Genomic DNA, 27,500 nt, shown 5'->3' on the forward strand with positions numbered 1-27,500 from the left:
TCCCCTAAAAAGTTGTTGTGTTTACATAGACGTGGACCAAGTCACCCTTAGTCTGGATTGAGGTATTCAATGAGGATTGGGAAGGCGATCATAAATATCGGGAAGATTTGGAACGCTGGTGCTGATGTCCTTGTGCGATATCACTTTGTTCTCTCCTTTACGTCGAGTAAATCATTTCATCATTTCAGTAGATGAAACCTATTCACACGGAACAAGCCCACGGGGCCATTGATTTGAAATTCAACCTTCCAAAGAATGCCGGTTTCAACCTCTTACTGCAGACCCCACACTGCAGCAATATCTGATCATGATACAGAGCCAGTCGTCGGCCTGGAGGAGGCTGGAATCCACGACATCTGAGTGGCATACCACGACGCTAATCACTATACCAGCGGACCAGTGAGTAAATGACTGTTGTGCTGCTTATTGAAGCTCTCTCTGTTTATGTTTGTCTGTCTCTTTTGGTGTGATATCTCCCAATTTAATTTGCTTGATCGTGTGAGCTGTCCCTCCACTTTTAGATGCGCTAGCAAGAAGGAAAAGTGAATGTATATTTCGTAGTGAAAGAGCTGTTTCCCAGTGAGGGGTGGAATCCCTTTTCCCCATTTTCGCTTACTCGTGGAATAAGCCTACAAACTAATTTGTTGTTGTTGTTGTTCTTGTTGGGGATGGTAGGATAGGCCTATGGAAGATTCTAAAAAGGTCTGAAAAAGGTGTTTCGGGTTGAGTTGAAGATACAAGGATTTTAGGATAGGGTATTTATATATTTATTAGAAAGAATGTGTAGAAAATAAATTATTTGCGTGTTAAACAGCACAGAAATATTATTTTTAGTAAAATATAATGCATTTATTTTAATTTTCGTTGATGGAACAAGGCTCCATTTGACCGTAGATTTTAGCACGTTTTAATTTACGTAAAAAGTTAGGACTATAATGTTATTACAATTTATGCGTGAGGGGAAAATCTTGCATACATCCTGAGTAAGCTGGATGTCGGATCACGCCTTGTTCATGAGACCAGGACACCTTTCAATCTAATTTAAAGTTTGTTTGAGTGGAGAGTTGTCATTACGTAGAGGCCAATGGTAAAGCTGGATGTAACTCAGTGGGATTTGGACCAGAAGGAGGGACATGACCCTCCTCACAGGTGATAAAAGCTTTTAAGAATCAGGGATAACAGAAGTAGAGAGAGAATCACGAAGTTCGGGCGTAAAGGTCGTCACTGATCCCTGAACAGTGTATTAATCTTAACCGCTTCTCTTTCCATAAAGGCCCAGGTTCGATTCCCCGCTCTGCCAGTAAGGAATCAGAGGAATTTATTTCTGGTGATAGAAATTGATTTCTCGATGTGATGCGGTTCGGATCCCACAATGAAATTGGTTCCTAGCCGCGTAAAAATATCTAATCCCTCAGGCCAGCCCTAGGAGTGCTGTTAATCAGCTCAGTGGTCTGGTAAAACTGAGGTATACTTATTCTTTCCACAAAGGCGCTGGAAAACCGCATTGGCCTCAGTGCCTGGAGCTTCATCTGAATCTCACCTTCACTCGTCCCATTAAACTGAAACTTATGTTTTAAAGTTTATGTTTTGTAGATATGGATGACAGTGGGAGCCCCATATTATGGTGATGCAGGATATTGATAGTAATCAGTTTAACGAAACCTTTGAGTCACCTTGGCAAGAGTTCACTGGGCTGTCACGAAGGATTTGTTCTTAAATTGGAGAAAGGTGAAGATGATAATACTGGACATCTATAGTTAGGAGAGACTGAATGGAATAAATGAAAACTATCAGAGGCCAACGTATACATCCCGCCCTCCCCTCCAGTTGAAGTGCCATCTATGTGCCCCCAAAAGAAACATAATCGCTAATTTCATTTGAGCGTGGGCTGTAATCCAGTCATAATTATATGATCAGGATTGGGTTTCAAGTGACCTTTTCATTATGCGCGGAAAAAGAGTCGAGTGTCATTTTCATGATGTCATTACCGTTAGTCCGACGGGCTGTTGCGTTAATGCTTGTGTGCGCGTGTGTGTCCTTTGTGTTCGTGCTCTTGTGTGTATGTAAGTGCGCAGTGATGTTTTTTTTTTTTTTTTTTTTTTTTTTTGTCCAACAGCGACTGCAAATAAAGAACAAATTCTGCTCTCAGTGAATGCCAAAGGTTTAAGTTTCTGTAAACTTTTTAATGCTATTTGCTCAATAGAACAATAAATGTTTTATGTATCAGTAATCACATAAAAAGAATTATTTATGAAGTAAAAATTGCCGATTTTGATTCTGGCTAATGAGGAAATTATTTATTGCGAACGGCGATTAAATATTCATGCCGTAATTATCCATATGGAAGATTGTGCGGATGATTTTTGACGATCTCTAATTCATGCTGAGGGTTTTATTTCGCTGAGAGAGAGAGAGAGAGAGAGAGAGAGAGAGAGAGAGAGAGAGAGAGAGGGAGGCATTGACGAATATGCGAAAGGATGGAGAGAGAGAGAGAGAGAGAGAGAGAGAGAAGGAGGCATTGACGAATATGCGAAAGGATGGAGAGAGAGAGAGAGAGAGAGAGAGAGAGAGAGAGAGAGAGAGAGAGAGAGAAGTATGAATTGATGAAAGAGAGAGAGAAGGAAGCATGATGAATATGCGAAAGGATGGAGAGAGAGAGAGAGAGAGAGAGAGAGAAGGAATGTGCTTTGTATTTATCATAATTTTGCTTTTGTATCATCTAGATTATACTTCGCACATATCTCCCATTATCACAATTATCTTTACATGCTAGTATTTGTTAATATTCTTATGAGTTCATTTTCCCCATCCATTTCATATTCATTGCATTCTTCTTCGTTGGCACAGTTCTCCCCCTTTCTCTCTTGTTTCCCTCTGTTCCTCCTTTGCATTTCGTGTTATGCTCTATTTCCCTCGTGAGTCTGCAGCTGTCAAATCAATTACTTTCTCTGGTTTAAAAGATGAACTTAAGGGAACAAATTTCAGTCGATTTATTTTTATCTAATGCTGAAGTTGTAAGCAGTGTTCGTCTGTGTGTTTTTCCATTTGGGAAACATTTGCTTTTATTTTAGATGTTCGCCCTTTTTTTATTTTATTTTTTTTTGTAAGTCGTAAACGCAACTTATGTGTTGTATGAATTTCCCGGTTTTATAAAAATGATTCGTTTGTTTATCTTGAGGCATTTGGTGATATAAGAATTAAAATTGGTCCGCTGTCATATTCTCTTACTGATGAAGGTTAATTAGATTCATAACGTCATAGCAGAGGTTGCTTATTGTCGTTCCATGAACAGTTGCAGCCGATTTGGAGTGAATTCGGTGTTAACCTTCATTTCTGTGTGTATGAACTGAACAGACTAGAGGAGAGAATGCCACCCAGACCCAGAAGTCTGATGTGGAGCCGAAGTTGAGAATGACATACCACCCCATTTGACATAGAATTGCTGCTTAGGGAACCAGCAATATCATATGGCTATTCAAGATATTTAGAAGGACGTATCTCTTTTATGATCCTTCGAGATTATTTAGGTTGTTTACTCTGCTAAATACCTTTCTCACATGAACGAAGCATGAGAGTATAGTTTAGCCTAATCATAAATAAATATTTTAGATATTCTATTAGGATATAGATGCTGCTTACCTTTCAATCCAACGAAATAATATCTGTGATCAGATTGTCGTGGTTGTAACGGTGTGATAACTCTCTGGGTCAGCTGCAGCCCTTGGCTTGTTTGATTTGTGTGTGTGTGTGTGTGTGTGTGTGCCTGTTTTCAGTTGGTGGCATTAAATGAATTTAGAAGTATAAATTGTGTGTTTCGATTTACGCTATAATCACACAATACGTAATCCACGCATACACCACGTACTCGTATAAATGCAAGTTTTTTTTTTCCACTTGATGTTATTAGACTAGCTGAAGGGTATCAATTGTATGTTTTTATATGGTGTATGTATTTATACTGTAAACACACATACAGACGTAATTCACACATACACACACTAGTCTCATAAATGCTTGTTTGTTTCAATTCGTTTTCAATAGGTGGTATTGAATGAGTTTAAAAGAATGAATTGTGTGTATGTGTATTGAGCTCCTATTTATACCATAAACGCACATGCACGCACACACCCACCTAAATGCTTTGCGAACGTGTATCAAAGTGTACGTGCACGTAATGTGGAATTAACGGCCGTAGGTACGGGGAGCGATGTCCCCTAAAGGGGGTCGTTCACCCGTCGCTCCGGTCCGAATGATTCAATTCCAGCTTCATCAAATCATTATCAAATTATTGAGGAAAATAATGGAAGCGAAAAATAGTCGAGTGGGACAGTGTGTGTCGATGACTCCGTCCGCTTAATCAAGTCAAATCTGAATTACCTTAAACTGACTGCTAATGACTGTGGAATGTGGGTCGTTGCCATTTTTGTCTCGCGTGCATCTGTCTGTCTGTCTGTCTTTTTCCATTTTTTATTCATTTCACTTCTTTGTTAAAATTTCCTTGCTACATTCATGTTAAAAGCAATGGTAGAATTTATGCTTTCTCTTCATATTTATCATGATTTTCTGTGACTCTTTTATGCTTTATTTTATCCAAATTAATTTTAATAATGGAAGATCAGATGGTTATTAAATCGGTTACCATTCCTTTGTCCTTTTTATATGCTTGCTTCATCCATTTTGAAAAAAATGGAATATTTTATGTTTCCTGTCCATGTTTATGACTTTTTATGACGTTTTTCAATGCTCTTTTTCATTAATTGATTTATAAAGTAACGGCCAGATGTCTATAATATCGAGAACCATAGATACCGTGGTGGTTTTATGAGCCAGGGAGATTAGAGCTTCATATAAAAGATTCGAGTGTGATGATTGTGACGGATTCGCGAGGTTTTCAGCGGTGTTGTGGTATTTGAATATGAAGTGCATATTATTTGTTGGGATTTATGAGTTTCCAGCTGTGACAGATGGCCGGCGAGTATTTTGGAACGCGTTTTTAGAGATGAATATCATTTCTGGGCCTTTGAATGCGCATATTTGGAGGAAATATGAAAACTTAGCCCTATCGGTTTACTCGTTAAAGGTAAATTTTGTTTAAGCGTAGATCCAAGTCCATTCAACAACCTTTAGTGAAAAATTTAACGAATATTTTTCATTAAAGCCTCAACTGAATTATTTTTGTAATTTTGATCAACCGTGCGTGGGGAAATGTTTAACAGAATTTATTTTCCGTCCGTTAGTTGAATGATTGATTTTGTTATCTGGGTATTCTCGTTGTATCAAGTATGTGCACATACGCATCTGTCTGTCGATATATCTGTTCGGTTTACTGTTATCTACGGGTAACCAGTGATAGAAGTCCACTTAATGGTAACTGTAATTACTATAGTAAATTCACATCAACCGTGCATTTGACGTCTAGGCCAGTCCCATACGACGCTCCTGATTGGCCTGTTGATAAGCCGGAGCGTCGAAAGGGACTGGCCTAGACGTCAAATGCTCAAATGCATGGTTGATGTGAATCTACTATACTTATTGTTTCGGTAACATTTGGTCGGGATTTGTTAGAGGAGGCACATTGGAACACGAAGTAGATTTTCTCGAAATGACACCACCATCCTTACCCCCAGTTAGGAAAAAAGAAGATTATGTGTATGGTCACTGCCCTTTGGTTGTAGTAAAAAGAAAAAAAATATCCTATAGCGGAAATGGCAACAAACTTTGCTACCACAGTGGAAGCGGCAGTGTTCATCAGTAGGCCTAATCTGCCCAAAGAAGATTTTGATTTTCAGAGATTTTTATTGGAACAAACGATTGTTCTGGAAATACTTATGCATTTTCTTGCTTTATGCTGCGTTTAGATATCGATAAGTATCATAGCTCATGGAAATGGTGATAGGGCCGTTGTTAGGGCACTTGTCTATATGACGAAACCACCTGACTTTAAATCGTTTTAATGCAGCGTCGGAGATCAGTGCAACATGGATTTAACTCGATCAGTTTAATAGGTTAACTAGAAAACCACGTTATGTTCTTCTAATAAGACAATTTGGATCAGAAACAAGAACATGTTATCCAAACCACTTTGGGAGGCTTGCTAACTGCTGAGTCGTTACCTATCTGACTTTCAGAGTCATCGCTAACATTTACTCTGAGATTCAGGGCCTCTGTAACACGGTTTTTTCGCAATAACTTTTTATCTATGCATTTCATAAATATAACGCTTATTCAGAATACACATTATATCTGCACATAAATTTTGAATGTATTCTGCATTACGTAGGTTGAAAAGTTTTGGTACTTATAATGTAAAAGATACTTTTTTTTGAAGACGGGCCAACTTACTCAGAGAAAAGGTTTCGAACGCACTCGTTACGTAACTTATGACAGGATTTCTTCCCTCTTTCTCGATGGATGATTGGCTATACGTAACGAAGGCTATACCTCTGGCAACAATGATATACAAATTTAAATACAAGCAAAGCAGTACACCTTTATGAACTCTGAAACCTCTCCACTGATAATTGTCATAATGAACAAACCAACAAAATATGTTAATAAATACAAAAACACTTCTATTATTAGTCTAACTCCCAAAATAAGTGTCCTAAGAAATCACAGTCTACTTTATAGGTCACAATCAGATTGACAAGATTTAGGGAATAGTTGGTAATTTTCAAAAACATAGTAGGCAAGCTTGATTTCATAACTGATATATCCAATGTCAAGCAATTTTTATTTATTGGCTATCTACCTATTTACTGAAAAAAAAAAAAAAAAATAGCCGGTACCGTATTTTGGCTTTAAACCTTCACCAATAATTATCGTCAGAATGATGACTTCATGAGGCTACACCCACTTTGGCCTCGTTACAATTCAGGATAACACTGAAGGCTATCATGGGCATTGTTGGATTAGAAAATTTAACTTCTGGCCATTAAAACTCATTTCTCGAATTCTCGAGTAGTTGTAAGAAGTGCTAAATGATCCTCAAGGATCTCAGCAGTTGGCCTAAACGTTTAATTCATGTATATTACTGCTATACTGCTGCGGCACTACTGCTACAGTAGTATTACTACGCTAGCACAGATACCCCACCCACATCTATGTATCGTTCCGCCATTCATAAAGTCTTTGGGTTTCAGAGCCGATGAAACAAGGTGAATGAGTTTCTGTCTGGTGGATGGGCGGAGCAACATTTCGTCAAAAGGTGCTTACATTGCTTACGTAATGAATGTTTTTCGACTCTTGGCTCGTAATCATTGGCCATGGCGTCGGCTAGATCATTTTTACTCTATAAAAATTAAAACGATTGGGTTTAGGTTATTGATAATGCTGACAAAATTTGTGCGTGGTTGTAAAATATACATATGTCAACTTTCAGCTACATCCGATGATTTGATAAGGAGCAAAGTCCAAAATACCGTGTTACAGAGGCCCTGAATCTCATAGTAGACTTATATAACTGCGAAAGTCAATGACTTCCACTCTTGCACCATATACGTTCTAAGAATGTTCAGACACTTGTCCAGGTTCACCTTACGAGTACACTTCTTTGTCTTACAATCACTATCACTTTCAAACCCTCACTAATCACTGCAGTTTCTCTTCACTATCCTCGGTCAAGGCCATGTTATCTGCAAATTACAGCCATTCCTCGCTCCATTCACGGCCAGTTTTCCTATTAGTATTTTCGTCTCCTGGCCTTTCCATTGAGTTCTTGCATTACTCTATTTTGTTGATATGAAGCAGGTCTGGAATTACAACACACCTTTGTCTCAAACCTGGCGTCATTCCTGTGTTTACAGATTATAAAATTAAAACTAAGCTTTTCTTTGCTGTCAGCAAAACGACCTCTGTACATCTTTAAGAGCATCCATATTGCACCTATAAATTCCGTCGTAAGCTTTTTCTAGTCTATATATACCACTTTATAACTTTTACGGGTTCCCTGTCAATTTCTATACTGATACAAAGGAATAATTACTACTCTCGTCCATTTCAATACCTTTCGTCCATCGAGTCATATCGTACCATTTTAGAAACTTAATTGCGCTGTCGCCTTTGTAACTCACAGCTTCACGTATAATTTATGAATTTTTGGATTTCTGACTTACTTCAGCATATTAAGTAAACTTTTCATACCCACAGAAGGCACTTTTACAGGTATTCCTCACATTTTCGTTAAACTGTTCACCTGCTAGGTTGGCCACTTTTACGTTTCTTTTGTCGTCTTTTGTAGAAAACCTATCAAGTAATGTATGTCACACACACACACACACATATATATATATACATAGGAAAGTGTATTTGTGTTTTATGATCTTAGAAAACTTAAGTCTTTCTACGAAAAGTGTGTTTAATTCAGCGTAACGAGAATTTCGAACGGACTTTTGAAAAAGGGCCAAAGTTCTTTAATCCCTGATGCATCGTCATAATCATTGTAGCATCTCACATATCCCCGCAGGACTCTCTTTACAAAAGACTCCCCCCCCCCCTCTCCCCTCACTCCCACCCCTCAAAGAAAAATGAAAAATAAAAACTTCGAGGAAAAGAAAATTAAGGTGAAAAAAAAAGTTCAATTGAACTTCTGCCGGATTATCTAAAGTTCTCATAAGAAATGATCCTCCTCTGCTGATGGATGTCTTGGTATGCGTTACTCGCCCCCCCACCCCCGCACCGGGGCCGCCCCCTGCGGTGATCAATGTCGGTATTGAAATCCGATGAAAGCTTGTGGAATTTTTAGGCCTCTTCCTCGAGACTGCGGGGTCTCTCTCTCTCTCGTATCCGTTACATTTCGCTCGGCGACGACAGACAGCCGAGAGACGTTAAAAGCTGTAGGAGGTTGTCATAATTTTTCAGAGCCGGTCCCCGAGTTGAAACTACCCGGGGTCTTAAGATGCATAATAACTGTCTGTCTTTCTGTCCTGTCAGTGTGTCTATCTACTCGTATGTATGGGAGTCTGACTGTCGTTTCGCGTGTCCGTTAAACACGGTATGGGGCTGATGTTATTAGAAATGTCTTTCGGGGGAAAATTTCATTCCTTTCATGTCTGTGTCGTGGTAATATTGCATTTTCTTTCCTTCTGACATTTTGGTAAAATTGTTCGTGGGCCATTGCAAAGTCATTTTACAGTGTAACCAAAATGTGTATTTCGTAGATAATAATAATAATAATAATAATAATAATAATAATAATAACAACATTTTCTTTCCTTCCAACAGTTTAGTACAATGGTTCGTGTGTTCGTGTGCAATTTCAAAACCATGTTACAATTTTACCAAAATGTGTATTTCGTAGATAATAATAATGATAACAAAAATAACATTCTCTTTCCTTATGACATTTTGGTAAAATGGTTCGAGGGCAATTTCAAAACCATGTTACAATTTTACCAAAATGTGTATTTCGCAGATAATATTGGTAATATTAATAATAATAATTTTTCAAAAGAAGCGTCAATAGATGCGCAGTCTCTCTCTCTCTCTCTCTCTCCCTTAAATCCAATTTGTGAGCCTTTGTTGATCTAAGCATTGAAGTAAGTGCTCAGCTGTTAGTCAACTGTTGTGGGTCACTGCCAGGAGAAAGAATTATGAAGATAGAAAAGATCAGGTGTGAGGGTTTACTGCTTCGTCAAACATTTACCAGCGCCTCAGTGGCGTGATCGGTATGGTCTTGGCCTGCCACCTCAGTGGCCGCGAGTTCTATTCTCGGGCATTCCACTGAGGCGTTAGAGATGTGTATATCTGGTGACAGAAGTTCACTTTCGACGTGGTTCGGAAGTCACGTTAAGCCTTTGGTCCCGTTTGATGAATAACCACTGGTTCCATGCAACGTAAAAACACCATACAAACAAACAAACGTTTACCACTCAAATAAATTAGGGAGGGGAGGGGGAGGAAGGGGTTGGGTGGAGGGAAGGTGCCCTCGATGAGGTAATCCTCACTATAATATAGAACGCTATAATTATAGGACGGTTTGAACCGTTCATGATACATTCTTCAAATCTCTCTCTCTCTCTCTTCTCTCTGGCTGCAAATATTGGGGAAATGAAAGAAAAAAGGGAGTGAAATCATTCAACGCGAGGAAAACTGATAAAGAAATAGAAAAAAGAAATAAGGAACCGACTTTGCAAAAATTCTTTGGCCAATATCCTTCCCCCTATCTTCTCCCTTTCCTTAAATCCTTATCGGATAATGGAGACAGACGAAAACAGCAAATAGGGAAAATATGTAAATTCGCGTTGTTGTCAACGCATTGGCTTTGTCTTGGAGAATGAAGTTATGAAGATTCTCCAAAGGTGGAAAATAGGGTTATAAAGTATTCCCCCCCTCCCTCCACCCTCTCTCTATCTCTCTCTCTCTCTCTCTCTCTCTCTCTCTCTCTCTCTCTCATAGGCAGTTCCGTATGATTTTCTCCTGGTGATGATTCTAAAAGTATCTTATTTTTGTATATCGGATTTAAACCTTGATATATATATATATATATATATATATATATATATATATATATATATATATATATATATATATATATATATATATATATATATATATATATATATATATATACAACTTAGACTTTATAGAAGTTTCATCCATCTGAAATTATTGCAAACTTTACTAAAAAAAAAAAAATAAGTTCTTACTTCGTACTCTTACTAAAGAAAAATCCATAAGCCTCTCTCTCTCTCTCTCTCTCTCTCCCACCCCCGGTATCAAATATTCACGAAAGTGAATGGAAAACGAGTTATATCGTTGGGGAGAGGCGATACCTAGAAAAAGTGTTGAAGGGCAAACATCGGTATCTTGAATAATAACCAGCCACTCCATTATTGATGGACAAGAGCCACGGATTAGAAGACGCAATCAGGGTTCTTTTTTTTTTTGTTTATCGTTGTTACCGGGGAAGTTAGGGAAGGGTAACTGGGGAAGAAGTTTTGGTGAATGTTATGATTATTATTATTATTATTATGATTATTATTATTATTATTATTATTTTTTTTTTTTGCTCTATCACAGTCCTCCAATTCGATTGGGTGGTATTTATAGTGTGGGGTTCCGGGTTGCATCCTGCCTCCTTATTATTATTATTATTATTATTATTATTATTATTATTATTATTATTATTATTATTATTATTATTATTATTAACAAAGCAGGAGAGATCTCGGAAGAGAAATCTCGGTAAAGAGTTTTTATTATTATTATTATTATTATTATTTTTTTTTTTTTTTTTGCTCTATCACAGTCCTCCAATTCGACTGGGTGGTATTTATAGTGTGGGGTTCCGGGTTGCATCCTGCCTCCTTAGGAGTCCATCACTTTTCTTACTATGTGTGCCGTTTCTAGGATCACACTCTTCTGCATGAGGCCCGGAGCTGCTTCAGCGTCTAGTTTTTCCAGATTCCTTTTCAGGGATCTTGGGATCGTGCCTAGTGCTCCTATGATTATGGGTACGATTTCCACTGGCATATCCATATCCTTGTTCTTATTTCTATTTTCAGATCTTGATACTTATCCATTTTTTCCGTCTCTTTCTCTTCAACTCTGGTGTCCCATGGTATTGCGACATCAATGAGTGATACTTTCTTCTTGACTTTGTCAATCAACGTCACGTCTGGTCTGTTTGCACGTATCACCCTATCCGTTCTGATACCATAGTCCCAGAGGATCTTTGCCTGATCGTTTTTCTATCACTCCTTCAGGTTGGTGCTCGTACCACTTATTACTGCAAGGTAGCTGATGTTTCTTGCACAGGCTCCAGTGGAGGGCTTTTGCCACTGAATCATGCCTCTTTTTGTACTGGTTCTGTGCAAGTGCCGGACATTCGCTTGCTATGTGGTTTATGGTTTCATTTTTCGTATTGCACTTCCTACATATGGGAGAGATGTTATTTCCGTCTATCATACTTTGAACATATCTGGTTCTTAGGGCCTGATCTTGTGCCGCTGTTATCATTCCTTCAGTTTCCTTCTTTAGCTCTCCCCTCTGTAGCCATTGCCAATTGTCATCGCTGGCTAGTTCTTTAGTCTGTCTCATGTATTGTCCGTGCATTGGTTTGTTGTGCCAGTCCTCTGTTCTTTCTGTCTTTCTCCTGTCTCTGTATATTTCTGGGTCTTCGTCTACTTTTATTAGTCCTTCTTCCCATGCACTCTTTAGCCACTCGTCTTCACTGGTTTTCAGATATTGCCCCAGTGCTCTGTTTTCGATGTTGACGCAGTCCTCTATACTTAGTAGTCTCTCCCTCCTTCCTTTCGTGTTATGTATAGTCTGTCCGTATTTGCTCTTGGGTGTAGTGCTTTGTGTATTGTCATTTGTTTCCTGGTTTTCTGATCTATGCTGCGGAGTTCTGCCTTCGTCCATTCCACTATTCCTGCGCTGTATCTGATTACTGGCACTGCCCATGTGTTTATGGCTTTTATCATATTTCCGGCGTTGAGTTTTGACTCGAGTATCGCCTTGAGTCTCTGCATATATTCTTTCCTGATCGTGTCCTTCATCTCTTGGTGTTTTATATCTCCTCCTTCCATTATTCCCAGGTATTTGTATCCTGTCTCATCTATGTGTTTGATGTTGCTCCATCTGGTAGCTTTATCCCTTCAGTTCTCGTTACTTTGCCTTTTTGTATGTTGACTAAGGCGCATTTTTCTATTCCAAACTCCATCCTGATGTCCCCAGATACAATCCTTACAGTCTGGATTAGGGTATCTATTTCCTTGATGCTCTTACCATACAGCTTGATGTCGTCCATGAACATCAGATGGTTGATTTTGTTGCCTCTTTTCTTGAGTTGGTACCCGGCATCCATCTTCTGTAGTACTTTTGTCATGGGAATCATGGCTACTACGAAGAGTAGTGGGGACAGTGAGTCGCCCTGGAAGATCCCTCTCCTGATATTAACCCTCTGCTAGTCTTATTCCAGAGCTTGTAAGTATGTATCCAGTTGCGCCATTGTATTTTTGAGGAAGCTGATGGTATTTTCCTCTGCCCCATATATTTTCAGGCATTCTATTAGCCATGTGTGTGGTATCATGTCGAAGGCTTTCTTATAGTCTATCCTTGCCATGCTTAGGTTGGTTTTCCTTCTCCTACTGTTCTTCATTACCATTTTGTCTATCAGGAGCTGGTCTTTTGTGCCCCTACACTTCCTTCTGCAGCCTTTCTGTTGGTGGGGATGGTGTTTGTCTCCTCTAGGTAGTTTGTATAGCCTTTCACTGATGATACCTGTTAGTAACTTCCACATTATTGGTAGGCAGGTGATAGGCCTGTAGTTACTGGCTATATTTCCCTTACTCTTGTCTTTTTGTACTAAGGATGTTCTTCCTGTGGTCATCCATTTGGGTGCTTGGTGATTTGAGATACAATGCTGGAGTTGTTCTGCTATTCGTGGGTGTAGGGCCTTGAAGTTTTTGAGCCAGTATCCATGGACTTCATCGGGACCTGGGGCTTTCCAGTTTGGCATTTTCTTTAGTTGGTGTCCTGACTGTGTCTGTCGTGATGTCTGTGAATCTTTGTTTTATTCTCCCTGTTTCTTCTTCCTTGACTTCCTGGAGCCATGTTGCATGTTTGTTGTGTGATACCGGATTGCTCCATATGTTTTCCCAGAGTCTCTTACTTGGTTTGGCTTCAGGAATTTCTTGCTGGTTGTCCTTCCCCTCTTAGTTGGCTGTATAGTCTTTTCTGGTTGGTTCCGAATAGTTTGTTCTGTTGGTATCCCTTATTCCTGTCATGTACCGTTGGATCTTGTGTGCTTTGGCCTTAAGCCTCTGTTTTACATCTTCTATTGTGTTGTTTAGTCCCCTCTCTTGTACTTTGTATTTCTCGTTGAGTTCCTCCCTTGTTTTCTTGCTTCTTAGCCTTTTTTCTGCCATCTCTTTCAGTTTACTCAAGTCAGATCTCATCACCATGATTTGCTTTTCCAGGCGCCTTTTCCAAGGAGGTTGCTGTTTTGGTTTCTGTTGGGTTGGTTGTGACGGTGGTGTTGGTGTTCGAATCCCCATCAGTTCTGCTACTAATCTTGCTCCTGCATATGTCAAGTTATTTGTTTCTGTGATACTGGTGGTGTGTATTAGGCCCATTATTTCATTGACCTCACTTGTTTTCTCCCTTAATTTCTTGGTGTTGTAGGCTTTCATGGAGGGGATCTTTGTTCTCTCTGTATCTGGCTCCATCCATTGTCTAATCTTTTCTACCCATTCCGTCCTCTCTGTTACTTCGTCGGTGTTTCTTCGTGTGTCGTTGTTTGATACCTCATCCTCCCTGTCGTCTTCTGTGGCATCGTCTCTCAGTTCGTCTTCGTGTAATTCGTTGTCGTGTGACATTTCCCTTTCCAGTTCTTCTCTTTCTGTTGGGGAGAGCCAGTTCTTTTTCTTTATGTTCCTTATTATTATTATTATTATTATTATTATTATTATTATTATTAGTTATTATTATTATTATTATTATTATTATTATTATTATTCAAAAACCATTCCAGTGACTTATACATTTACTTGCATTATATAATGGCATTGCATATTCACTGTAATCATATTATCATTATTTTTGTTGAGGTATGGGTGGCGGTATTGGTAGTCATTAAGAATGTTGTTAAATCTTAATTTACATTTCATTTGAAGCTGTTAAAGGTCAATGGCTGTCCTGGATGGAACGCAAAATAACCGCTTATTTGAATAGTATTTTCGCCGAAGAACTCAAAATGGTGTAGAAGCGCCTCAGTGGCGTGGTCGGTATGGCCTTGGCCTGCCATCTCTGTGGCCGCGAGTTCGATTCTCGGGCATTCCATTGAGACGTGAGAGATGTGTATTCCTGGTGACAGAAGTTCACTCTCGACGTGGTTCGGAAGTCACGTAAAGCCGTTGGTCCCGTTGCTGAATAACCACTGGTTCCGGGCAACGTAAAAACAACATACAAACAAACAAAAGACCGAAAATGAAGCTAATATGAGTTCCAAAATTACGTGACTATAAAACACAACAAAACTCCTCCTGATTTCGGTTACGAGAAAGAAAATCGAATGTAATTGATAACCTGAAACGTATCATTACGACAGTTACGTCACGTCGTTTACGACTTGAAAAGAAACACGCAAAGATAGAACAGAATTCTCGTAAAACGAGCGCAAGACGCACTTTTCACAGTAATAAGTAAGTACATGAAATAATTAAGGAGGCTAGGAAGTGTTTATGGCATGTTCTTATGATGGTTTTGGAGGGTTAAGTAGGTGCTGGCGAATTCCAGTGCATAATTTTTTTCCTTTCTGCTTTGTGAAGGAAAATGGGTCATTTTTTTTTATATCGTGTTCCAGTGTTATTTTTGGAGCGTTAAGTGGTCGCTACTGGATTGCAGCCTGTCATTGTTTTGTTTCTAGATTCCAACACTTCTCCTGACCTTTTAAATTTACTCTTATTATGCCAAATTGATAAGTCCTTTGTATAGGTGTCTGAAAAATTGTAAAATACGCAAGCAAAAGTTATTGATCGTCTTCTGAAGATTAGAAGTACTTTTTTTTCTAAGCCAGTAATAGTAGTGAATATAATCAACATCTTTTTAGAATTTACACTGCATCTACCGAGAGATTAAACTTTCACGAGAGTTAGAAGTGAGAAAGAAAGGTGAATATATCCTTCCTGATTTATTTTTATGGCGGAACTAATTTATGTAAGAACTCCGTATGAAGTTAAGATTCCAGGGTTAAACCTTGTTCTTATGCATAGTTTTGGCACCTTTTTCATGAAAGAGGTGTGTCTGTTGTTATTGCTGAATTGCACTAATTTGCCCAATTTTTATATGATCTTAAAATAGTCTAGTCCCCACGAATGGCAGTATAGTCGTTGTTCTCTCGAGTGGCACTTTAGTCATTGTTCTCTCGAATGACACTGTGGTCATTGTTCTCTCGAATGCCACTGTAGTCATTGTTCTCTCGAATGGCACTATAGTCGTCGTTTTCTCGAATGGCACTATAGTCATTGTTCTCTCGAATGGCACTGTAGTCATTGTTCTTTCGAATGACACTGTAGTCATTGTTCTCTCGAATGGCACTATAGTCGTCGTTTTCTCGAATGGCACTGTAGTCATTGTTCTCTCGAATGACACTGTAGTCATTGTTCTCTCGAATGGCACTTTAGTCTTCGTTTTCTCGAATGGCGCTGTAGTCTTTGTTCTCTCGAATGGCACTGTAGTCGTCCACGGTTATGTATGGGTACAAATATATTATTAAAAAATTAATCTGAGCTCATAGCTTCCTTTTTCAATCGGAGATTGTAAAGTGGAGTCGAACAGATGATTCCCGAAAGCTCTCTGTACAGATATGTTATTTAATATATTTGTACCCATACATACTTGTGGATTTGTTTCTCTATTTCAAGACTCATTATTATTATTATTATTATTAGTTATTATTATTATTATTATTATTATTATTATTATTATTATTATTATTATTATTATTATTAAAAAATATCTACAATTATATATAAATATTTGTTTTCATGAAACTGAATTTCTGAACAATATTATTATTATTATTATTATTATTATTATTATTATTATTATTATTATTATTATTATTATTATTTTATTATTATTATTATTATTATTATTATTCTGATGCTATCTTTTTCTTCTCAATATTCTTCAGTTTTCCAAAATAAGAAAAAGACAGCTTCAGAAAATTTTAAAAAAAGGACTTTAAACTGAATTGCATTGTAACAAGAATCCCATTCACTTGATTATTATTATTATTATTATTATTATTATTATTATTATTATTATTATTATTATTATTATTATTATTATTATTAAGAGGTGAAATGGAAGAGAAAAAACTGCCATAAGGAAATGGAAAACCGTTATCATTATTCCTGCCTGAATAGGCCTCCAGATAGCCATCATCCTCATTATAAACGCAATCGTCATTTTATCTCTTAAATCCCAAAGAGAGAGAGAGAGAGAGAGAGAGAGAGAGAGAGAGAGAGAGAGAGAGAATAGCAGAGGCAGCAGCATGAGCAGCAGGCTCATTGGGTAACGAGATTAAGGCCAGGCGATTAATATGTAAAACAGCCAATTAGTCAGACAGATTAATCTCTTTGGAGTTATCAATAATAGATTGCTAATCCCTTCAGAGTTATTTGCATGATATTATAGACCGTGGAATTTTTCCAAAACGGGTTTTTCTTTTCGCGTTTTGGGAATTCGGTGGCCAGGGCGGTAAATGAGAGAGAGAGAGAGAGAGAGAGAGAGAGAGAGAGAGAGAGAGAGAGAGATTAAAGCCCTTTTGCCGTCGAGGTTTGGCAGTTTTTCGAGAGAGAGAGAGAGAGAGAGAGAGAGAGAGAGAGAGAGAGAGAGAGAGAGAGACTAAATTAAAGCGTTTATGTCGTCGAGGTTATGAAATCTTTTTCGAGCGAGAGAGAGAGAGAGAGAGAGAGAGAGAGAGAGAGAGAGAGAGAGAGAGAGAGAGAGAGAGAGAGAGATGTATTAAATTGTTTTATTATCCTTACTCATTTGAATCTAATTATTTTTTAATTGTCTCTGTAGGTTAGTGTCTTAGTCATAAGAATTGAAAGAAGCCTCCGTTATCGAGAACTTTGAAAGGCTAGTGTTATGTATGAGAGAGAGAGAGAGAGAGAGAGAGAGAGAGAGAGAGAGAGAGAGAGAGAGAGAGAGAAACTGGTTACTGGCTTGGGTTAAGTGAGTTTTTATCCTTATTGATTTTTATCTGTTTTATTTTTTCAAGTGGATTTATAAGACAATTTCCTGTTCATTTCTAAAATGTTCATAAATATTGAAAAAGTCTCCCGTGTCTTTATCGGTGTTTTTATTTTACAATCTTATGTGTATCAAAATAATCTATGAATATAACAATCCAGCTTTTGTAAAATTACAAATCTAGAGCCTCGATAGTAGTATGTCGCATGTTAAGTATAAATGTTAGTTTGTTGCGTAATTGACTCAATAAAAGTGAGATGGTTTATTAAACTTCTTAGTTTAAATTTGTAAGTCATATCCTCATTCATTACTCTCATCATCACCCGTGGCATCTTGAACACCATCGTATCCAAGACGTCACCATCGTCGTAAGTTTTCATCATTTTCACTCTTTTAACTTTGAGTATCATTATTGTCATCGTAGTTGTCATTATTGTTAGATTCAATACGACTGTCGTTGTTACCCTCAATGATCACCATTATTGCAAGCATCATCATTATCGTATTATCGTTGTCACTGACACTAGTGTCATCAGTGACATTATAGTCAACATTAGCGTAACTCCATTAATAAGAAAGTTTTAAATCGTCAGAATATTTTCATCCATATTTTCAACAACATAAAGTCATTATTAGCAACACCATCATCGCCCTTTTGTATGATTACCGTCACCATCGTTATTACCGCCGTTAAAGTTAATGGGTGCCATTAACATTATCAACCCCTCCTAAATCACTTTTGTGTGGGATAAGTCTTGTAAGTCTTATAAATTACATTCTGATACCTCGAAGAAAGTTTTTTTCTTTTTTTAAGACTTTCATTAAAGATCGTACGGTAAAAATGTAAAAGACCCCAATAAGTATCCAAAGGACCTGTTTTTCTGTTTTTTATATTTTTTTTATATATTCTCATTCCAGTTTCGAAAAATTTCCATCCCCCTCTCTCTCTCTCTCTCTCTCTCTCTCTCTCTCTCTCTCTCTCTCTCTCGAAAAATTGCCTGATGTAACCTCGACGGCGTATGGACATTAGATTACTCTCTCTCTCTCTCTCTCTCTCTCTCTCTCTCTCTCTCTCTCTCTCTCTCTCTCGTAAATAGGACCCTAGTTGTTTTATGTAATGGTTTCATGCGAGGGGCAGTGGATTGCAATGGGGTCTGAATAGCCCATGGAGTGGTTAAGTATACTTATTGCTCTCACTTCACTTACTGAATGAGATTATTCCTCTTATGTGACTTTGTGTAGGGAGACTTTTCTCCCTGGTGTGCGGTCGCGGAAAATTGGGTACCATGAATGTATGGACGATTATGTGTAATGGAACAAGACCTGGTGTTTTTCATTGTTTGCTTTGCTTAATTTCTTTTATCATTCCTTTGTTTGGAAGCGGCTGTGAAAGTTGGCTACGAACAAGGTATATTCTGCTACTATCCTGCCCTTTCATATATATATATATATAGTATATATATATATATATATATATATATATATATATATATATATAGACTCCTATGCTTATCAGCAACTACATTATGATTATTCTCCTACGGTACCATTTTATGTATGATACACTTTTATAATATAATATCTGTTTTCAGGTTTTCAGGAAGACAGACCCCAAGGTTTTTGTCAAGTTAAGGTGTTACCATTATATATATATATATATATATAATATATATATATATATATATGTATATATATATATATAGATAGATAGATAGATAGATAGATAGATAGATAGATAGATATAGATATGTGCATATTTGTGAAAAAATATATAACGTGAAAAAGCGTGCTTTGAAGAGTGCCTCGAACAGTAAATTGGAACTATACACCCGTGCAAAAATTTTCCCTGAGAGGGTCGTCGGCTAAAAATGTTGTGGGATACATTTTGGGTTTGACGACGTCTGAACCTGAACTTGAGGCAAGGAGGGAATATTTTCCAAAAAGTCTGAGCACTTTTTATACCGCAGCCTCTCACCTATTCGCTGCCATTCGTCCACATGGTTAAAAAAAAAATTATTGATAATTCAACAAAATGTCCGTGAAATAAAAAGAATATATGTAGCTTTGGCCATAAGCTCAGAAAGAGAGAGAAGAGAGAGAGAGAGAGAGAGAGAGAGAGTGATTGAATGATTGATTGTGAGTTTTCTGGCGTTACAACTACCAGGGTCACTGACGCCGCGTAGAGAGAGAGAGAGAGAGAGAGAGAGAGCGAATTATCAGTCAAAGTTAGAAATATTACGGACCTATAACAAACTCATGCAACACATATTCCAAGGGAAGAAGAAGAAGAAGGAGAAGAAAAAGAAAGAGAGAGAAAAAAATTATCAGTCAAAGTTAGAAGTATTACGGACTTATAACAAACTCATGCAACACGTTCCAAGGGAAGAAGAAGAGGAAGAAGGAAGGAGGAGGAGGAGGAGAGGAAGAAGAAGAAGGAAGAAGAAGAATAGAAGAAGAGAGAGAGAGAGAGAGAGAGAGAGAGAGAGAGAGAGAGAATTATCAGTCAAAGTTAAAAGTATTACGGTCTTATAACAAACTCATGCAACACACATTCCAAGGGAAGAAGAAGAAGAAAAAGAAGAAGAATAAGAGAGAGAGAGAGAGAGAGAGAGAGAGAGAGAGAGAGAGAGAATTATCAGTCAAAGTTAAAAGTATTACGGTCTTATAACAAACTCATGCAACACATTTCAATTTGGAAGAAGAAGAAGAAGAATAAGAAGAGAGAGAGAGAGAGAGAGAGAGAGAGAGAGAGAGAGAGAGAGAGAGAATTATCAGTCAAAGTTAAAAGTATTACGGACTTGTAACAAACTCATGCAACACATATTCCAAGCGAAGAAGAAGAAGAAGAAGAAGAAGAAGAATAAGAGAGAGAGAGAGAGAGAGAGAGAGAGAGAGAGAGAGAGAGAGAGAGAGAATTATCAGTCAAAGTTGAAAGTACTACGGACTTATAACAAACTCATGCAACACATATTCCAAGGGAAGAAGAAGAAGAAGAAGAAGAAGAAGAAGAAGAAGAAGAAGAAGAGAGAGAGAGATCAATCAAAGTTAAAAGTATTACGGGCGTATAACAAACTCATCCAACACATTGCAAGGAAAGGAAAGGAGAGAGAGAGAGAGAGAGAGAGAGAGAGAGAGAGAGAGAGAGAGAGAGAGAGAGAGAGAGTGTCGACTCGCACAGATAACATCTCACTCTAACTCTTTCTCAATTTATTTTTATATAGTGAATAAGAAACTCACTACATTCAAGATATAAAGAACACTCAATTTAAATATTTTTGTACGCTTGCATCAGTACGTGAGCAATCTTTAGGTCATAGTTACAGTCAGGGTGAATTCACAAAACAGTGAAACGTGTCACAGACATATGTCGATTACTTGTCGCAAAGAGGTCACAAACAGGCTGCATACAAGTCAGCGACGTATTAGTATTTCTAACCACTGTTATAATACAATTATTCAGCATTTAACAAAGGTTTGTTATCCACTTACGGTTGCTGCCTTATTTTCAACCCGTTTGTGATATAAGTTGCCGCCTACTGCTTTTGACATGTTATGTAATAGTCTAGACGCATCTTTAAATGGTATGGCGTTAAGATAACGTCATATGTAATTATTAAATAAATATTCCTCGTAAGGATAATGTTCGTAAGCATTCTGTGAGACCGTGCAACCTTGACTTAAAATGGAAAGGTATAGTTAATAGATATATTTCCTTTGGTAATTTAAATTACATTCTCAAAGACACTCTTGTGTTCACCATAAGTTTCGAATATCACCGATTTCCTCATATGGCAACTACCTTGTTTTCGGAACATAGCCATTTCCTTCAGTTAGGAATTAACTGGGACTCATTTTCCGAAATATATCTTGTTCGTGTAGAGGCATGTTGCTTATTTTAATTTATTTAATACACCCATGATATGAAATCGTGCTCATAGATGGCGTTAGCATAGGTTTCTTAGCAGACAGTCAACTGGGCGCAAATTGAGTTTGAAACCAAAAAGGAAAATGTGTCAAGACGGTGAGTATATCTATATATATATATATATATATATATATATATATATATTATATATATATACTATATCATATATATATATATATATATATATATATATATATATATACATATATATATATATATATATATATATATATATATATATATATATATATATATATATATATATATATATATATATATATATATATATGCTTAAAAATCACAGTAGATGCACGTGACTTCATAAATAAGCGAATCCCACAGGAAATGATAGTCAGAAATCCAAGAGCTTTCGTCTTTACTAAGACATTGTCAAGCAGCTAATGAAATACAATTGGAGAGAAAGGTCTCAGGTACAACACAAGATCAAGAATACCAGATGGTTAAAATTGTCAAAAGGGTAAAAAACTAAAAGAGATAATCCAGGATTATCGGATATCACACGGTCACAAACCTAAACAGATTTGACCCTAACCGAAATTACAAAGTATCTTTACAGTCCAAAACATTTAAAAACTGAATATATTAATTTTGTTGCTTATATTTATCTACAACCTTTTTCATTGTGAACTCATCAAGTTTAAATAAACCAAGACTTAAATTTAGAACATTTCTGTTATTTGACTTGATGAAACAAGATTCAATGATTTTCCTTTTAACTGTGTCATTACATGGGATTAAGGCTCTTGCTTGACTCCAGTTAATAGGATGGTCTAAATCTCTCATATGTACGAATCTGCATTCGATATTTGCCCAGTTCTGACAGAATATTGATGCTGTTTGAGACGTTTGTAAAGAAATTTACCGGTCTGTCCGTAATAGACTTTATCACACTTTTTGCAAGGAATTTCATATATGCAGCCTGGAAGATCTTTAGGAGAATTTTTGATTACTAAACTGTTGACATTAATATTACTGAAAGCAACATTTATGTTAAAAAGCTTTAAAATTCTAGGAATATCTAAAAACCTTTCATCATAGGGTAAATTTAGAATGTTATGCTTACTAAATTCAAGTTTGTCATTAGTTGAATAAAATGTTTTTCTAGCTCTTTTCCATGCCACATCTACAAAAGTCCTTGGGTATTTAAGTTTCAATGCAATGCCATAATTAGTTTTCATTTCAGCGTCAATAAAGTGCGGGCTACAGACACGTAAGAGTTTTGTCTCAAAAAATTCCATGTAAATATTGCTAAGGACAGGAGATAAGGGATTACCCTATAGCCATGCTAAATTTTGTTTTAAAGAGGTAGTTTTTTTTGTACAAAAGTTTGGCATGGCTATGGGTAATCCCTTATCTCCTGTCCTTAAGCAATATTTACATGGAATTTTTTGAGACAAAACTCTTACCAAGAATTTTGCCCCAAAAAGTTATTTGGTTTAGATATGTGGATGATATTTTCTGTATTTGGCCCGTTCACGAAAATCTCCAGGAATCCTTAATAATCTCAATAGTTTAGTCCCTTCTATACAATTTTACTGTAGAGGAAGAAAGAAATTGTAATTTGAATTTTCTTGATGTAACTGTCCATAGAATGATAGAAATTTCACCTTTTCAGGCTTTCGAAAATCAACAAACATTGTCTCTTTTGTTCATTACTACTCCAATCACCATCAAAATGTTAAATTCTGTTTTTTCTTGGATATTCCTAAGGGCTTTACGTGTCTGTAGCCCGCACTTTATTGACGCTGAAATTAAAACTATTTATGATATTGCATTGAAATTTAAATACCCAAGGACTTTTGTAGATGTTGGCATGGAAAAAGGGCTAGGGAAAAACATTTGATTCAACTAATGACAAACTTGAATTTAGTAAGCATAACATTCTAAAATTACCCTATGATGAAAGGTTTTTAAATATTCCTAGAATTTTAAAGCTTTTTAACATAAATGTTGTTTTCAGTAATATTAATGTCAAGAGTTTAGTTATCAAAAATTCTGCTAAAGATCTTCCAGGCTGCATATATGAAATTCCTTGCAAAAAGTGTGATAGTCTATTACGGACAGACCGGTAAATCTCTTTCACAACGTCTCAAACAGTATCAATATTCTGTCAGAACTGGGCAAATATCGAATGCATTATTCGTACATATGAGAGATTTAGACCATCCTATTAACTGGAGTCAGGCAAGAGCCTTAATCCCATGTAATGACACAGTTAAAAGGAATGTCACTGAATCTTGTTTCATCAAGTCAAATAATAGAAATGTTCTAAATTTAAGTCTTGGTTTATTTAAACTTGATGCTTTCATAATGAAAAAAGTTGTAGATAAATATAAGCAAAAAAATTTAATATATTCAGTTTTTAAATGTTTTGGACTGTAAAGATACTTTGTAATTTCGGTTAGGGTCAAATCCCTTTAGGTTTGTGACCGTGTGATATCCGATAATCCTGGATTATCTCTTTAATTTGTACCCCTTTGACAATTAACTTCTGGTATTCTTGATCTTGTTGTGTACCTGAGACCTTTCTCTCCAATTGTATTTCATTAGCTGCTTGACAATGTCTTAGTAAAGACGACAGCTCTTGGATTTCTGACTATCATTTCCCTGTGGGATTCGCTTATTTATATATATATATATATATATATATATATATATATATATATATATATATATATATATATATATATATATATATATATTTCATAAGGAAAAACAGTCTTGAAAATGCTTAATACTTTAGGTATAGTGTTCTTACCCTTTAATTACAGCTTTTACAGCTTCCGTTCTTTTCATTAACAGGAAGACACTATTTAAAAGCGATGTCGAAACTGAAATTATAATTAATTCCGATTGAATTTAGATTCATTTGGGGACTGATTTAATTGAGTTTTCATGTCTTCGTGTGGGATTATCACAAACCCTAGTATTCGAACAACCAGCAAATTTCTTATAGATTGTCACGAATCAGAACGAGCGATTTTTCCCGGAAAATAATTCAAAGGCAGAAACGAGAAAAGCCGGTTAAATTTATTTAAGGCAAAAGCGTCATATACGGATCTCATGTTTTAAAGCTGAAATGGGTTGAAAAGAGAGAAGCCGTGTAAGTCGGATTAGCTGTGAAGGGGACACTTGAAAGCACTTCAGACCATCACGGCGCTAATCTTGGGAAGCCGGTGTTAAGAAAACACTTATAAATATTGATGTGTATATTGGGGTAAGGGGCGTTCCTGGAAGCCGGGATTAGCTCTGTGTGTGTGTGTGTGTGTGTGTGTGTGTGAGAGAGAGAGAGAGAGAGAGAGAGAGAGAGAGAGAGAGAGAGAGAGAGACTTTCACATGAGGATTTAGTGAGAGAAAGAGACATACATGAGAAGAGGGTTGTTTAAGAGATACCTGTCAAACGTATTTTCTATAGAAAATGACACACAAAGAACATATATACACGGACAGTCATACGCAGAGAAGAGAGAGGAGAGAGAGAGAGAGAGAGAGAGAGAGAGAGGAGAGAGAGAGAGACATGCGGTTGGTAACGACAAATGTCAAATGTATTTACTGTGGAAAATAACGTAGACACAAATACAAGCACACACACATACGCAGAGAGAGAGAGAGTGAGGGAGAGAGAGTGAGAGGGAGAGAGTTGCATATGACGATATATATATAGAGAAAGACACGTGAAGAGTGTTGTTATTGATACCTATCTAACGTATTTCCCGTGGAAAATTGCCTATAAGAACAGACAAACACACATACTCCGAGAGAGAGAGAGAGAGAGACCTTACCTTACAGACCTTACATCTTGTTCGGGTTGCCCCAGGTCCATCAGTGTGAGGCACCTCTAATGTCTACCAGAGAGTTGCTAGTGCATCTTCCGGTATATTTTGCATCTTCCAATCTTGGAGAGAGAGAGAGAGAGAGAGAGAGAGAGAGAGGATGTATGTACATTGAAAAAAGTACTATGACACGTCTCTAACGCATTTTCCTAGTACAAAGAGAGAGAGAGAGAGAGACAGAGAGAGATAATTTTTTTTCTCGCCGATTCCCTGTTACAGCTCTTTTATTCCTTTTCATTTCTTCTCATTTATTTCCTCCTCCTTAAACTGATGAGGATGCAGTGGGAAGGACGATCTTGAGTGGTCCCCAGTTCGTCTCTTGGGTGAAATTTTAGTGGACCAGTTCAAAACATTTTTATTTGTAAATTACTTAGCGTGTTGAGAAAGCTTTTTGCCCTAATTCAGTGTGAACGAGTTGTGAATACATTTATTTTTAATCCATTGACCCACGTAGAATAATTTTATTCCCTATTTGTTAAAATGATAGAGAATAAACTTATTCTTAATCCAGTGACCTAGTTAGAATTGTTATTCCTAATTCTGTGAACCAGTTGAGAATAGATTTATTCTTAATCAAGCGACACAAGTGGAATCATTTTAGGCCTAACTCGGTGAACCAGTAAGTGTCTTAATTTAGTGAATCAGTGACCCAGTTAGAGTTCTTTTAGTCCTAATTCAGGGAACCACTTTAGAATATATTTATTCTTAAGTTAGTGGCTCAGTTAGAGTTAGTTCAGTTTAGACAGAATTGATTTGTATTAATGGATTTGAATTAGAATAAATGAATTATAATTATTCTTAATTCAGTTAACCAATTTAGGGTTGAGGAAAAGAGCTCTGCGTAACGTGTATGGAACTAGTTGAGTTAAGTTGAATGAAGAATTTAGGCCAAAGACCAAGCACTGGGACCTATGAAGTCATTCAGCGTTGATATGGAAATTGAAAGTAAAAGGTTTGAAAGGTGTAACAGGAGGAAAACCTCGCAGTTGCACTATGAATCAAGTGTTAGGAGAGTGCGGAAAGTAAGATGAAGATAATAAAAAAAGAGGTACCGTAAAAGGAACGAAAGTGGTTGCAGCTAGGGCCCTAAGGGACGCTGCAAAGAACCTCAAGTAATGCCTACAGTGCACCACATGAGGTCCACTGATGGCACTACCCCCCGACGGGGTTACATGGAACTAGGAAGGGCCTGTGACAGGATTAATAAGGATGCAATGTGTGGCGTGCTAAGGATGTGTTCTATGGATGGTCTTTTGTTGAGAGTATTGCAGTTTTTTTTCGATAGTAATGCAACGTGCGTTAGTGAGCAGAATGAAAAGTGCCTGGTTTGGTGTGTTGTTGCGTCAGAGACGATTGTGTTGTCTTCATGGGTGTTTAATGCCTTGAAAATTAAAGTGATGCCAGGGTCAGATGGTGGATTGATGATGTAAGTGCCTGGTTATGGGGTAGAGTGTGAAGTGGCTAAGTTTAAGAATGATGCAGAGTTGGTTGTTGATGGGAGAAGCTGCAGAGGCTGTTGGAGGAATCTGAAAGCGTTTTTTTAGGAGTAAATGGAAAGTGAATAATAAGTTGAATGGAAGCCATACCACCTTCTCAAAAAGTGATGCATTGTGGGTAGTTAGAGGAGTCGTTGTGGTTGATATCAATAGGTGTTCAGGACAAGATGAACAATGGCATGATATCAGTGGAGGCGGCTCACAAAGAGGTTCAAACTAGGAGGATGGACAGGTTTGCTAGAAATCTGAAATGGAAGAGATGATGAGTTTAAGAAAACCAAAGTTGCACTGCTTGAAAGGATTGACTGCAGAGGTTATGTTTTGATGGTGAATATAACCACTGAAGAGAATATTGGTGCTATTGAAAATTATTGCTTTGATGATCATTTATGATTAGGAGGGGAGATTTAGTGGTGGAAGATGTGGAGAATCAAATGCTGCTGGACTGGTCTAGTCCCGTGAAGAGAATGGAAAATGTTAGGTCAGAGTGAAAAATGTTATCTGGTAAGAAATGAGTAC

Source organism: Macrobrachium nipponense, chromosome 15 (assembly GCF_015104395.2).
Source record: "Macrobrachium nipponense isolate FS-2020 chromosome 15, ASM1510439v2, whole genome shotgun sequence".
Taxonomy (NCBI): Eukaryota; Metazoa; Arthropoda; class Malacostraca; order Decapoda; family Palaemonidae; genus Macrobrachium; species Macrobrachium nipponense.